Source organism: Bacillus rossius, assembly GCF_032445375.1.
Source record: "Bacillus rossius redtenbacheri isolate Brsri chromosome 4 unlocalized genomic scaffold, Brsri_v3 Brsri_v3_scf4_1, whole genome shotgun sequence".
Taxonomy (NCBI): domain Eukaryota; kingdom Metazoa; phylum Arthropoda; class Insecta; order Phasmatodea; family Bacillidae; genus Bacillus; species Bacillus rossius.
This window is the reverse complement of record NW_026962010.1, coordinates 4711956-4724881: the sequence shown is the minus strand read 5'-3', so window position 1 is coordinate 4724881 and position 12926 is coordinate 4711956. Positions and strand designations below refer to the sequence as shown.

Sequence of the window (12926 nt, the reverse complement as noted above, 5' to 3'; positions counted from 1 at the left end):
TTATAAATTACGATATGATTTCTTAAAATGCTTCTTGTTCGATCCGAATTACAAAGACACACATCTCCTGAAATTCGTAATGTGTTAGAGATTTGGCAACAGCGCGCGCCATAAGCCGTGTACTGCAATCTAAGAGTAGGACGGGCTATAGTAAATCTTATAATTTCAATCTAAAACTTTTGTCTGAAACAATTTTTATACTACGACCAATCATAACTGCAAGGGATGGAATAAACAAGGGTTGGAAGACAAAAAAAATTCATAACTCCCTTAGTAACGACACAATCAAATCCTTGCAAATAGTTTGTAAATCTTATAATTTTTATCGAAAACTTTTGTCTGAAACAAATTTTGATCGGATGAGCCATTGATGTAAAGGGTTTAAGGAAAAAAAAGGTAGAAATAAAAAAATCATAATTTATGTACAATGTACACTATCAAATTCGTTCTAATTTATTGTAAAAACTTTAATTTTTATCTAAAACTTTTGTCCCTAACAATTTAAAAAAAAATCATTTTTGCAAGGGGTAGAAACAACCTGGGCTGGTATAAGAATATAACAAAAATTCCCTTACATGTAAACTACCGAATCCTATCTTAGTTTTTTTTTAATTTATCAATATTAACTAAAGCTATTTCTTAAAATAATTTTTCATCCAACCAACTATTACTACAAGGGGTGAAAATAAAGTTTGAAATTAAATTTTTTTTTAAATAGATATATTATCAAATCTATTATAATATATTGTTTAAATCTTTAACTTCATCTAAAACTTGGAATAAAACCATTTTTCATGAAACGAATTATTACTGTTAAAATAGGGGATGAAATTAAAAAATTTCAAAATTTCTTACCATCAAATTTATTATAATTTATTTTAAAACATCTTAATATTATCTTAAACCTGGTGCAAAATATTTCATACGATCGTGTTATTAGTGCAAGGGATGAAAAATAGTGTTTGAAGTGTAAAACAATTAAGTAATCACCTTATTTGCAATAGAATAGGAAAATCATTCCAAGTTAAAAATAGTCATGATATTTACGCTCATGGAAAATTAGCAAATATTAAATCAATCATTTCGTAATATGGGAGAACATAAATATGTTAAGTTCATTAAATTTGTAACCTCCAGTCCGGAAGGGCGGGAGGACAAGGGGTGAAATCTCAGAAAGAGGTTCTCAAGTTCGAGAAACAACAGTGCTTTTATTAACAAAACTTGTAATAACATCACATCCTTCAATACACGCATTTTCAGATATGATATGAGATTCAGATATGGTTTCTTATTTTGACGATTACAGCAAGTGCCCACGATGTCTGTGAACAGAAAAAATATAATTAACAATATTGGATCACAAATATATTTCACACACATTAAATTAACGCCTTGTTATAAGGCAAACAGCAATTTACGTTAGCAGAAAATATGAACATCACATCAATTGGTTTTTCGCATATTCCATATTACGTAAAATAACTGTACTAACATGAATTTAACATTGCCAAAGAAATCAAATTACGATTAGAGAATAAGAAAATATGAAAGAAAATAATTAAGGAGAACTGCCATGATATCTCTTATAGTACAATTTATATTATACGTAACTAGTTTACATTCTCATTCATCGTGGTCTGATTCTTTAAAGTTCAACTGTGTTTCTGGTGTAAGTATCAATATCTAATTTATGACACTTAAACTGTTCACGTTCTTACACACACGTTCTTACACTCAGCGAGTTGTATTCAACAGTCTCCTGGTTACTGACAGCGGTATGCCATGACGCCCCGCCAATATTTCGGCGAACAGTCTTTATCATTACTCGGCTTGTCAGTCGTTTAACGATGTAGCTGCGTTCTATCAGGAGTGCTCGTTATATTGATCGTGTAGTCCGGGAACTTATAACAGTTTAGTCGAATCCGTTACGTAAAACTACGTTGGTTACGTTATGGTAAACCTCAACGTATTTCAAGTTGGTACACTTTACGTTATGCGGTATTCGACCTCTCCTCCGTCTCTTGCCACGCTGCCCCATTGCCGTATTACTTTCAACACCAGTCAAACATTTACTTTACTTATCCCGTGACCTTCACGAGACAGTTCCCTTCATTCTACAGACGAGGCAAATTTTCTATTTCCTCACTCTGCGAAAATTATAAGTCCAAACTAATGCGACTTGAATTTATTCTAGTCCCTCATGGCCTTGTAATATTTCTACTGGGTTGAAAATTTTTCAGAGTCCCTTACGGACTTAGATTCTGACGACGGCTCTTACCGTTTTCTTCCTGAAGCGGTCGCCACGTCGTCGGGCAGCGTGACGGAGGAGGCCGGTGGTGTAGATGGTAGTCACTGCAGGTTCATGCTGCTGGGCCAGTCGGAGACTGCCTGCAGAAGCGTTGGCTGGGCCGGTTTATATAGTCCGCCGGGGCCCGACCGAGGAACAGTCTGGATACCCGCCGGCGGAAGTACGTCATCGTTGGTTGTTCCGGACGAAGCCCGCGAAGCCGGGCGGAGTCGAAGCGGCCCGAGCGGCCCCGATGCATTGGCGTCCGGCGCGCAGAAATCGAACATTGCGCGCCCCTGTGCTGCGGGTGGTATCCATCAGATAGCCAGGGGCGCTGTCTGGTAGTCGTATAGTTACGCAGTGCGTAACTGCGTAACAAATTCTTAAAATTTTCCAGAAATTTATAGAAGTTTACAAATATTTTCAGAATAAATAGGTACTTTGAAATCTAGCTACGCCTGTAGTCAGTGCCGAAAGATAATATTATTTTTTTTTGAAAAATCTTTATTTTTCAGGGACGAAACATATTTAGATAAACTTGAAAAGCAAAACGTTAACTAAATTTATATATATAGATATTATGCAATCCTCACTATACTTCATACATAGGAACTAAAGTCGGTTAAATAAAAATATCACCAAAGTTCATAGTTCAACACTTTATTTTAAATAATTAGCTATATAATGGTTTTTATTTAGTTTCACTTCGCATTCATAATAAATTATAAGTTCTTCAACTTAACCTAATACTTATTTTCTATGTTGCGGGTATGTCGGGGATTTTCATTTGGGAGGAGTACTTTTAATGTACTTGGTTGCTTTACTCAGGAAAATGCCACATGCAACCTAATGATCTAAGTCCATTCCAACAAATTTAAAAGTTTGGCCTTGGAAAATGTATATCTTACTGGAAATCGGTGTCGATTCATGATACATCCCAATTGACCTTTTGATTAGTCAAGAGTGATTGTACTTCTTTGCCGGATGGGTCACCACGAACGATTTTGGCCTTTATTTTGATATTTCACAGACTTGTCACAATGAGTCTTACACCATTACATAGACCTTCTGATACATCAAAGTTACGCAACAGCTACTAATTAAAAATTTTATTACAAAATTTATAAATATAAAAAATTTCAAAAAAAGTAATGCATGTTTTTCAATAACTAGACAATAACGTTTTTGAAAATAAAATCATATCTGATTCAACGATAGTTTGCTAAATTAAACCCGTGTAGGTACGATTACGGAAACAGCTTACAGAAAACTATTTTTAAGTTTTTCGAAAGACAACGTCCATCTGAGGCGTCATTTGATACGTTTCGCTCTCGAAACACTTTGACTTTAGATCTTACAAAACACTCTCAAATATACATCCCTCGAAAAATAAATCACGTTGGATTTGAAGCGGCAGCTAGGTATAGACATTTTTTAAATTATATTTCGCCCGCTCTTTGATATTTATTATCAACGTTCCTTCATATTCGCAACCACTTTGATGTTCAATGAATTGTGTGTTTGTTTTTTTAAATTTTAATTTTTAATTTTATACATGTGCCATATTTCCCCGAATTCAATTTTCCATCCGCCAATCAGTTGTCTGTAGTGCCTCCGTGGAGAACGATTGTAGCCGGAAAACCAATCGAACTGTTTTGCCGAAGTGCTTTTTATCTATTTATTGAGAAATGGAAGAGAGTTTTATGGCGACTTTGGCCAGCGGTTTTTATGCAATTTATTTCTTGGAACAACAACAAGATATACAAAATAAAAGTTTAACTTTGAAAGATAATATTATTTAGATAGTTTCTTTCGCCTCCAAACTGCGCAAAGCAGCCGTGGAATTCCGTAAATTAGCTTTATTAAAAAAAAAACCTTTGTTTTGACGTGACTTCCATCACGAAGGCGGCTACTAAACAATCTGAAATCCTCAACATCACCTTCGTTACACTTCATCGCCGGTTTAACGTATTTCTCCAGCTACATGCCATGATATTCTACGTTGTTGTTTTATTATCCCAATAACCAGCACATACATGATCTTTTAAGTGTCTGGTTTGTAACACTAACAACACTACTTACATCTGCAGATCAACCCTTTATTATTCTTTCAATTAACAATTTGTCGAAGCAATCTGCCTTTTCGTTTCGTTGGCATTGCTGGATGCTTATGACTTGCGTACACATTGAATTTTTATTATTCGCTAAAAAAGTGCACAGCTAAAATTTTTCGCCTTAAATTTAAGAAGCACGCTGACTACCAATTACCTTGGGGTCTTCGTAAATTTATTTTTTATCTTCGTAAGTTTACGGTTGTTGAGTTAACTTTGCAAACAAATCAACAAAAGTAATATTATTGTATTAGCAAAACATTAAAAACTTGCTGAGACTTCATTTAAACCTTTTTACCCTCTCCCGTATATGTTTACTATGTTTATAATGAGACACATAACTTGGGAATCGGAACTCAGTGTATATTTACGAAGATCCAATCATCTAAGAATACGAAGAACTCTTCATTTATTTGAGGTTAATTCTTCTTTGATAAGTTCGTAAATTTGCGGCAATTTATAGACATTTACGGCTCGTTTATTAACGCAGTTAAAAGTTGTTTTATATTGTGCGATAAGCTTTTCATATAACCACATTGATACCTTATCAAGTTGTTCCAAAGGATCTCCGACTGAAATAGCTATTCGAAATGCGAAATCTCTACACTGTAAAAATGCTTATAAATGGAACTTAAATAATCATGTTAAAATTAACACATATTTGTAAGTTTGTAAATTTACACGAAAGCAACTCTATCGCTAAAAAGATGTTAGCAGCAATACCGTTTCCTGAACAACATTCACAGTATTAACTGCGCACATTAACAAGCACAATAAAACAAAAAAAGTTTAATTATTAAATATTCGCAAATCTTGTCCATTAAAAAAAATATATTTGCTGGAATGAAACATCATTTAAAATATAAAATTATGAGCCAATTTTCATAAGAAATACCCAGTATTATCTGGAAAACGTATATCATAACTGCAAATACCTATAACCATAGCCATGTGTTGTACAAAGTTAACAACACAATTATATGTAGTATTACAAGCTATTTCTTGACAACTAGTTTCCGAAGGAATCTTTAGTAAAATTAATAAAAAAAAGAGGAATTTCTGATAAACAATTCGAATGTGTTGGAATGCAAATCGACCGTCACACAAAAACACGGAAGGTCTGGGTTTCCGTTTCAAGCCGGACAGACGTTGCCCGGCAAAAACAAGCGCCCGCCAGACGCTTGCCTGCTTGCCTGCTTGCCTGCTTGCTTCTTGCCGGAACAGGCGCGTTGCGACGCTTCTTGCCCGGGGCGAGATAAGGGCGGAGGAGGAAGAAGATGAAGAAGAAGAAGCAGGTCCTCTTGTTGTCAGCACGTCCGGACGGGTTGGCGAGACGGGGAGAATGGGGGAGGAGGAACAAGCAAGATGGCTAGAGACAGCGAGAGGGAGAGAGAGACGGAGTGGACTTCTTTATCGATACATCATTTCGGCGATACATTCGACTCCTGGTCCCTCCTCCCCCCCCCCTTTTTGATTCTCATCAGTCCCCCTCGCGGGACAATTTTTCTTCCGGCTGACACGTCGTTTGGCGGGGATCAGCACAAGCTCCCTTCCGCTCGTGTGCGTCCTCTCTGCGAGCTGCGACAATGCACGGGAGACGATGGATACACCGGCACCGCCAGCGAGCGAGAAGAGATGATTACGACAGCGGACGAGGGAAAAGAAAAAAATAAACAGTATCACGTATTCACCGTTGTTACACACACAAAAAAAAAATTGACAAGGATTAGGGAAAAAAATGAAACCAATGGACCGCAGGTAAATTTGTAATGCCCCTAGATTCATTCATTCAAGTCATGGACTTGTATTTTGTCGCGTTGATGTTTTTGATAACGGCTGCTAAAAATGAACTAACTACTGAAATGAACCCGTGACGCATAACTAGAGATCGGAAAAATTCGTGGATTCATTTCGTGATAGTCTAGAATCCAAAAACGTTTGCCTTTTTACTGCATCAGTGATTGGGCCACAGTTTATCTGAATGATACTCGGCCAATGAAAAACCTTAAACAAAAGAAGTATCGAATCACTAGCGTCCCAGTTAACAGGTGTCACGTGTCAGTAGCCAATGAACAAATGTAATTTTCCCGAGTGCATAGAGGATCATGGAGTATATACTACAGGCCATTGAAATCGCGAATTTTTCCGGTCTCTACGCATAACTCATATCTGGAGATTCAATATTATTACTTTCTATTGAAAAAAGATAGGGTCTAGAATTCAAGCGAAGTGACAGATTTCTTATAAAATAAAATAAATCTGTCATGTAGAGGTCAGGGAAGAACAAGCTTTAATATATTGACCTCAATAAGTTTGCATGTTCTGCATAGCGGAATTTCTAAATACCATCATTAGCTAAGCTTTCTAACAACATTATAAAAATATATATTTTAGAAAAGAAAAAAAACCTTATAAAAATAAATTACGTGATTTTATTATAAGTGTACTAGTTCAGTATTTCTTTACAATATAACTGTATTGTGTTTTACAAATAGAATAGCGTGTCTACAAAAAAAACATAGGTACGTTAAAAATTATTGTAGATATGTATTTCTAGCTTTTAAATAATATCAAAACTGTGAAAACAGTCGGAAACATAGGCCTAATCAATTAATCTTTCGTATTATTTTAAAGCCTTGTTCTTATCTTTATAAGACGCTGTAAAGTTTCTTGTTGGAAAGCGATATTGTGAGAATGGGATAAATTGCTCCAAATACAATTTGACATTCAAAACCCTGTCTGGTTGCACGGTTTGGTCGCCACGTATAGTCTGTCTCACGTGACTTGTCTCAAGAGTTGGCATTTATCGAAAGGTAGTACCGATGGCATACGTATCTATCTGGAACCGTTGTTCGGTTAACAGTGATCTCGAACATCGTGCTGATGCTTTGCAAAGGAAAGACGTGAAATTGGCACCACTGGCAATGCTTTGTAGACCACGTCAAAATTTGAGAAAAGTTCGTGGCACGGACTGCATACAGGCAGGTCCAACCCATTAGACAAAAAAGCGGACCTTGAGTCCAAGTGCCCAACCCCCCGCATGGTAGACTCTTTCTACTCAGATCAACTCTTCATCCAGACCATTCTCTGTCTCCTGTACTTTCCTACATTAATGCATGCCAATAACTTGCATCCCGCATGAAAGTGCCCAGGGTTTTCCCTGTGTCTATGCAGGTTTTACCTGGGCCCAACTTAACTAGTAGAGATAAGTAGGGACTGGAAAAATTAGCGGTTTTGATGACCTTCAGGATAGACTACACAGTCCTCAGTATACTCGGGAAAATAACGCCTGTTCATTGGCTGCTGACTTGTGAGTCGTCTCAACTAGTTTGCTTGTGATACGATACTTCTTTGGTTGAGCATTTCCCATTGGTCCAGAGTCGTCCGGATGAACAGTGAACCAATAACAAAAGCAGCTTTAAGGTATATGTATTTGAATTTTAGCGTATCGCTAAATGAATCCGCGAATTTTTCCGGTCTCTAGAGATAAGAGTGAGGGGAGTTAGTCATGGCGCCAATCGCTGCCATGACTGGCCAAGCCCCTGCTAGCACATGATGCATGCGACCCATTAGTTGGTCGAACTCGTCGTGGCTTCCAGGCAGGGACGTCGGGCGCGGTACCCCTCGACCTCCCCGTGTCCGGCGCCTCGTCTTCATCAGCGCGGATCCCCGCTCACGCAGCCGGAGCGGCTCCAAGGACAAAGGAGCGGCGCTCGCCCTGGCGTGAAATTACGTGTGTTAATGGGACAGAACTTCCCCGCCGCGCCCGAACAACTAGCACGGTGTAGCGTCCCCGCACCCTCCCTCGTAATTGGAAAAGTTTTCTGTGAACGACCGCGAATTGGCAGCTGGCTCGCTTCTTGGAAATAGCGTCACGCGAAAAAAAAAATTGTTAATTTGGTTCTGCGTAAGGAAGAGGGTGGGACGCGTGACAGGATTGATCTCTTACTGTTTGGGGACCAGAAAAGTCCTTCATTACAAAATAAAGTTTCTCTCGTGGCGACATAGTCACTGCGAGAGGACACTTTTGAAGATCTTTGATAACATAAACTGAATTTATAAAATAAGAAAACTCGCCGTTCTGTATTTCGTGAATGATCGATTTTCTTTCAGGTACGTGTCTTCTTTCAGCGAACCAATCACAATAATTTCAGTGCGGAAGCAAACGCGTTTTGAATGGCCCGGTGAAATAGGGCAATGGCTTCTCTCGAAGACGGCCGCCAGTTACAAGGGGACAATTGCTAGCACGGGCATACCTTATTGCAGTCTAGTGGACGTTCAGATTTTTTTCTCGCGAAAAATCCCTGCCCTAAGGGATGCAATATTTTTCAAATAAAATATTGTAATTAATTTTGAAATATTTAAAACCTAAGCTAGCAATTAGTCATAAGTAGAGACATGAAAGATTTTCGGTGTCAGTGACCTATAGGATAGACTCCATGATCCTCTATTTGCTCAGGAAAATTGTCTACTGACTTGTGACACCTGTTAACTGGGATGCTTGAGTTTCGATACTTATTTTGTTGAAGGTTTTTCATTGGCTCAGAGTACTTCAGTTAAACTGTAACCCAGATACTGAAACAACGAAAAGGCCAAGTATTGGGATTATAGCCTATCGCGAAATAAATCCTCGAATTTATCAGGTCTTCAGTCATAGTAAGTTATTGGATAGGTTAACCAATACTGGCTTATGCAAATGCGCTGGTACATGGTTAATAAACTTCCTAAATAACCGTTCTCAATTTGTAAAAATAACAGAACAAAGGAATTTCGCAAATATCAATGTCAGCATCTTTTTCATTTGCGATTTACATGCGGGGCATTCCTCTGCAACTAATTTACCTCAAATTTCATCAATATGTGGAAAATACACAATTTTTTGTCTCGTGTGCCACAAACGAATTTACATATTCGATTGAGAAAAACAATTCGGAGCAGCGAAAACAAACTAAAACTAAACTCAAGTAAATTATCAACTATTGAAATTGAATGAAGTCAAACTTCGGGAAAATCATTAAATCATCCCGTAGTTACAATACATAAATAATAAGACAGTCCCGGAAGTCAATATGTTAGGCGCTTAGGTATTGTGGAAAACAAAAAAATAAATAAATAGTCGAAGCATATGTCTGGAACTAGGCAAACAACATACTATCAGCTAAATACGAGGGATATTCCTTTTCATCATTAAAAATGATACACTTTTGAAAAAAAGAGTTTCTATTGACAGTTTCAGTTTACTCCAAATATACTTTACATTTTCACGTAATCGCCATTCAGTTCCAAACACTTTTCGCAACGCTGCATCAGTTTATTTAACGCCTCGGCATATAGACGTTCGCCGCCTGGAAATTAAACAGTTGATAATCATAATTTTGTAATTTTTACTATAACTGTTGATCCAAGTTTAATTAAATGAATTAAAATGAAGACCTTTTGGTTCAAAGAAATGTAGCAATCATTTTCGACTCAAGTACAGAGATTGCGTAAACGTTTTCCGCAGATATTTACTAAGCGCCTGTACTTAGGCTACACGCATTGCTGTTTTGCAGTCCACGATGCCTGTCATCAAGGGGTACGTTTTATTCCCAGGCGGCGAACTTCTGTGCAGAGGAGTTAAAGAAACCAGTGTAGCGTTACGAAAAATGCTTGGAACTGAATGTAAACTATGTGAAAATGTAAGGCAGATATGTAGTAAACTAAAACTACCAATAAATGTTTTTCTTACTATTTTTTTTCTTCAAATGACCAAACGGAATCTACTTCGTGAATAACCCTCGTACCTGCAAAAATTAAAAAAAAAAATTCGCAAATAACCTTAAACTTAAAATTTGCGCATGCTGGTTCTTTAACATTTTAAATATTGTGCGGGGAAAATAAAGTCAGTATTTACATAAAAATAAAAAAAGTTCAACATGAGTACCATGTAAAATTTATGAAATACTTTTAGAATAGTTCGACCGAACCAGTTAAGTTTATATTTTGATAGTATCACAAAACATGAGCTATCTGGATCTGAAAGTTTTTCGCCTCAATCACGGTGTTTTAATTAGCAGAATTGTCTTAAGGAAGGCCCGTTAGCACGAAGCGAGCAAACAGAATGGCGCAGTTACTTTCAAGATATCGCTCTCGGCCATGAAGCTTATCTCGTCCCCGTGACAACAGAGTGACGCTGGCGAGAGGACGACTATCGCGCTGAGTTTCAACTGTCGTCATGCCGACGACCCCGTGCGCTCCCGCAGCAACGCAGGGGCAGTTGCCGTAACTCCTAATCACGAGGACGAAAGCTATTCGCGTACCGGGAGCGCTTTTAGCTGCGAGGTGCAGAAGGGTCTCTGTGTATGAGTTATAGCTGTTGCATGTAGTCAGGGGTGATCCGAGAGAGAGTGTGTGTGTGTTGGTACCCCTGCTAGGAGCGCAGCATCGCAGAACCGTCGTGTTTCTTGATAAAGGGTATCCGCGAAGAGCAAAGAAACTACACGCACTCCGCCACCGGGTATAACTAGAGACCTGAAAAATTCGCGGATTCATTTCACCATATGCTAGAATCCAAACAACTGTACCTTTATATTGCTTCTGTGATTGGCTTAAAATTTATCTGAAGGACTTTGAGCCAATGGAAAACCTTCAACCGAAAAAGTATCGAATCGCAAGCGTCCCAGTCGACAGGTGTCACAAGTCAATAGCCAATGAGCAGTTGGCATTTGCCTGAGTATGTAGGGGGTTGTGGAGTCTATCCTAGAGGTCATCGAAAGCGCGATTTTTCCGGTCTCTAGGTTAATAAACAGTTGCAGCTGAAAAACTCTGCGAGCGTAAAACATTTGAAACGCGAGACCGGGCGCAATACGGATATGACTTCTACGGACTGGAATCATTCGCCCCACTAGCAAACCCACTGTAGTCGCGCTAACGACTGCACTGCAGTCAAATTGTGAAAATAAGGTTTACACAAGATGAGCAAGGACTGAAAAAAAATTCGCTGTTGCAATGACCTCTATGTAGGATAGTCTCCAAAATCCTTTTCGTACTCGGGTTAATGCCGATCGCTCATTGGCTAATGTTCTGTGAGACATGTTTATTGGGATGAGTGTGATTCGATAATTCTCGAGTTGAAGGTTTTTCACTATCTCACAGTCCTTCAGGTAACTGTGATCCAATCACCGAAGCGAAATGAAGGTAAACGTAATTAGATTATAACCTGTCACGAAATCAATCCACGAATTTTTCCGGTCTCTGACGTTGAATCACAATTCGACCGACAAACGTCTCTAAGGTTTGACGTTGAAGCTTAAAAACTTGTTTGTTGCAAATAATAAAAAATGTATATATGGTGGAACACAATTTGTTCAGTTTCAACTTCAAAAGTGTATTTACCAGCCTTGTGAAGCAATTTAGAATCTATGTCATATAAATGTGTGTTCGAATTTACGTTTTCGTATTGAGCCTGTAACTGAAGTTTGTTGATAGAATTGTAACTCACTCTATACATGGAAAAATTGTATGATCTAAAGCTATGTGCTACAATGTTTTCCTCAAAGTTCTGATATATACTCATTTATTGAATTAACTATATAAACAGCTTGACAACTTTTATGTAGCCTATTTAATATCAAATAAATTAAATATTTTGAAAATTTTCACACCTCGTGAAGTTAATTATTTTATCTTTTTGAAAGAACAACCAGCAGCATCGACCTTCTTGCTGAAAAGTTTCATTCCTGCAATTACTCTACGTATAAGTATGGATAGGTATAGGTATGTATTTTCCGCGAAAAACTCTGCTAACTCATTAGACTGCAATAAAGCATGCCTGCATACCTGTTGTTTCCTTGTAATTGGCGGCCTTCTGCAAGAGTAGCCTATTATACCAGGCCATTCAGGACGCGTTCGCTTCCGGACTGGATTGCTGTGATTGGTGAGTTGGCAGTAGACATGTACGTACCTGAAATAACCCCGGCCAACCACGCAACACAGAAATAGTACTAAGTTTTAACGCACATATGGTCTGGAAATATTTTCGCGAAAAGTGCATGACTCTATTGATAAGTCTTTCTAACGTTAAAAAAATTTGAAATAAAAAGAAGGTTCTTTTTTATGAAAAATTGGTATGCATATTTTTGTTTATAGTCTTACAAAAATTACGATACTGAAAATTTCTACAAGTTAGCACTGCAAGTTAGTTATACAAGTTAGTTCATGAGCTGAAAAATATCAAACACATTGAAGAGAAATACCTACAAATGACCTACAAATATGTGCAATGGGCATGGGAAAGTAAAGTCGCCACAGATAGAGCTTCATAGTTTCTGCGAATTCAGCCACTGTAAATATGTGTATTGTTATTACATCCAATGTAACGATGTATAGGGTAAATCAAGAAGAATAATTACATCAAAGTACCAAACTGTATCCAGATTACGACGGTTCTACTCAGTTTAAATTTGAAATAATCCTTAAATGTATCTAGTGAAAACTCTCAGAAATGAAGAGAAAATGTCTCTCTCTCTTTGATTGTAAAGACTACTCAG

General features: G+C 37.7%; 1 protein-coding gene across 11 annotated transcripts in view; it reads right to left on the bottom strand.

The window, feature by feature from the left end:
• Nucleotides 1-12926, bottom strand: part of LOC134541618 (somatostatin receptor type 5-like) — a 719278-nt gene that overhangs the window by 115234 nt on the left and 591118 nt on the right. Inside the window, exon 1 of one of the 11 annotated variants that reach the window (XM_063385171.1) lies at nt 12217-12290. The exons of the other annotated variants lie outside the window; for them this stretch is intronic. The gene's annotated coding sequence lies outside the window, so the exon portion shown is untranslated. Of the gene's footprint in view, nt 1-12216; nt 12291-12926 lie in introns of those variants that run through there. 11 annotated transcript variants of the gene reach the window in all.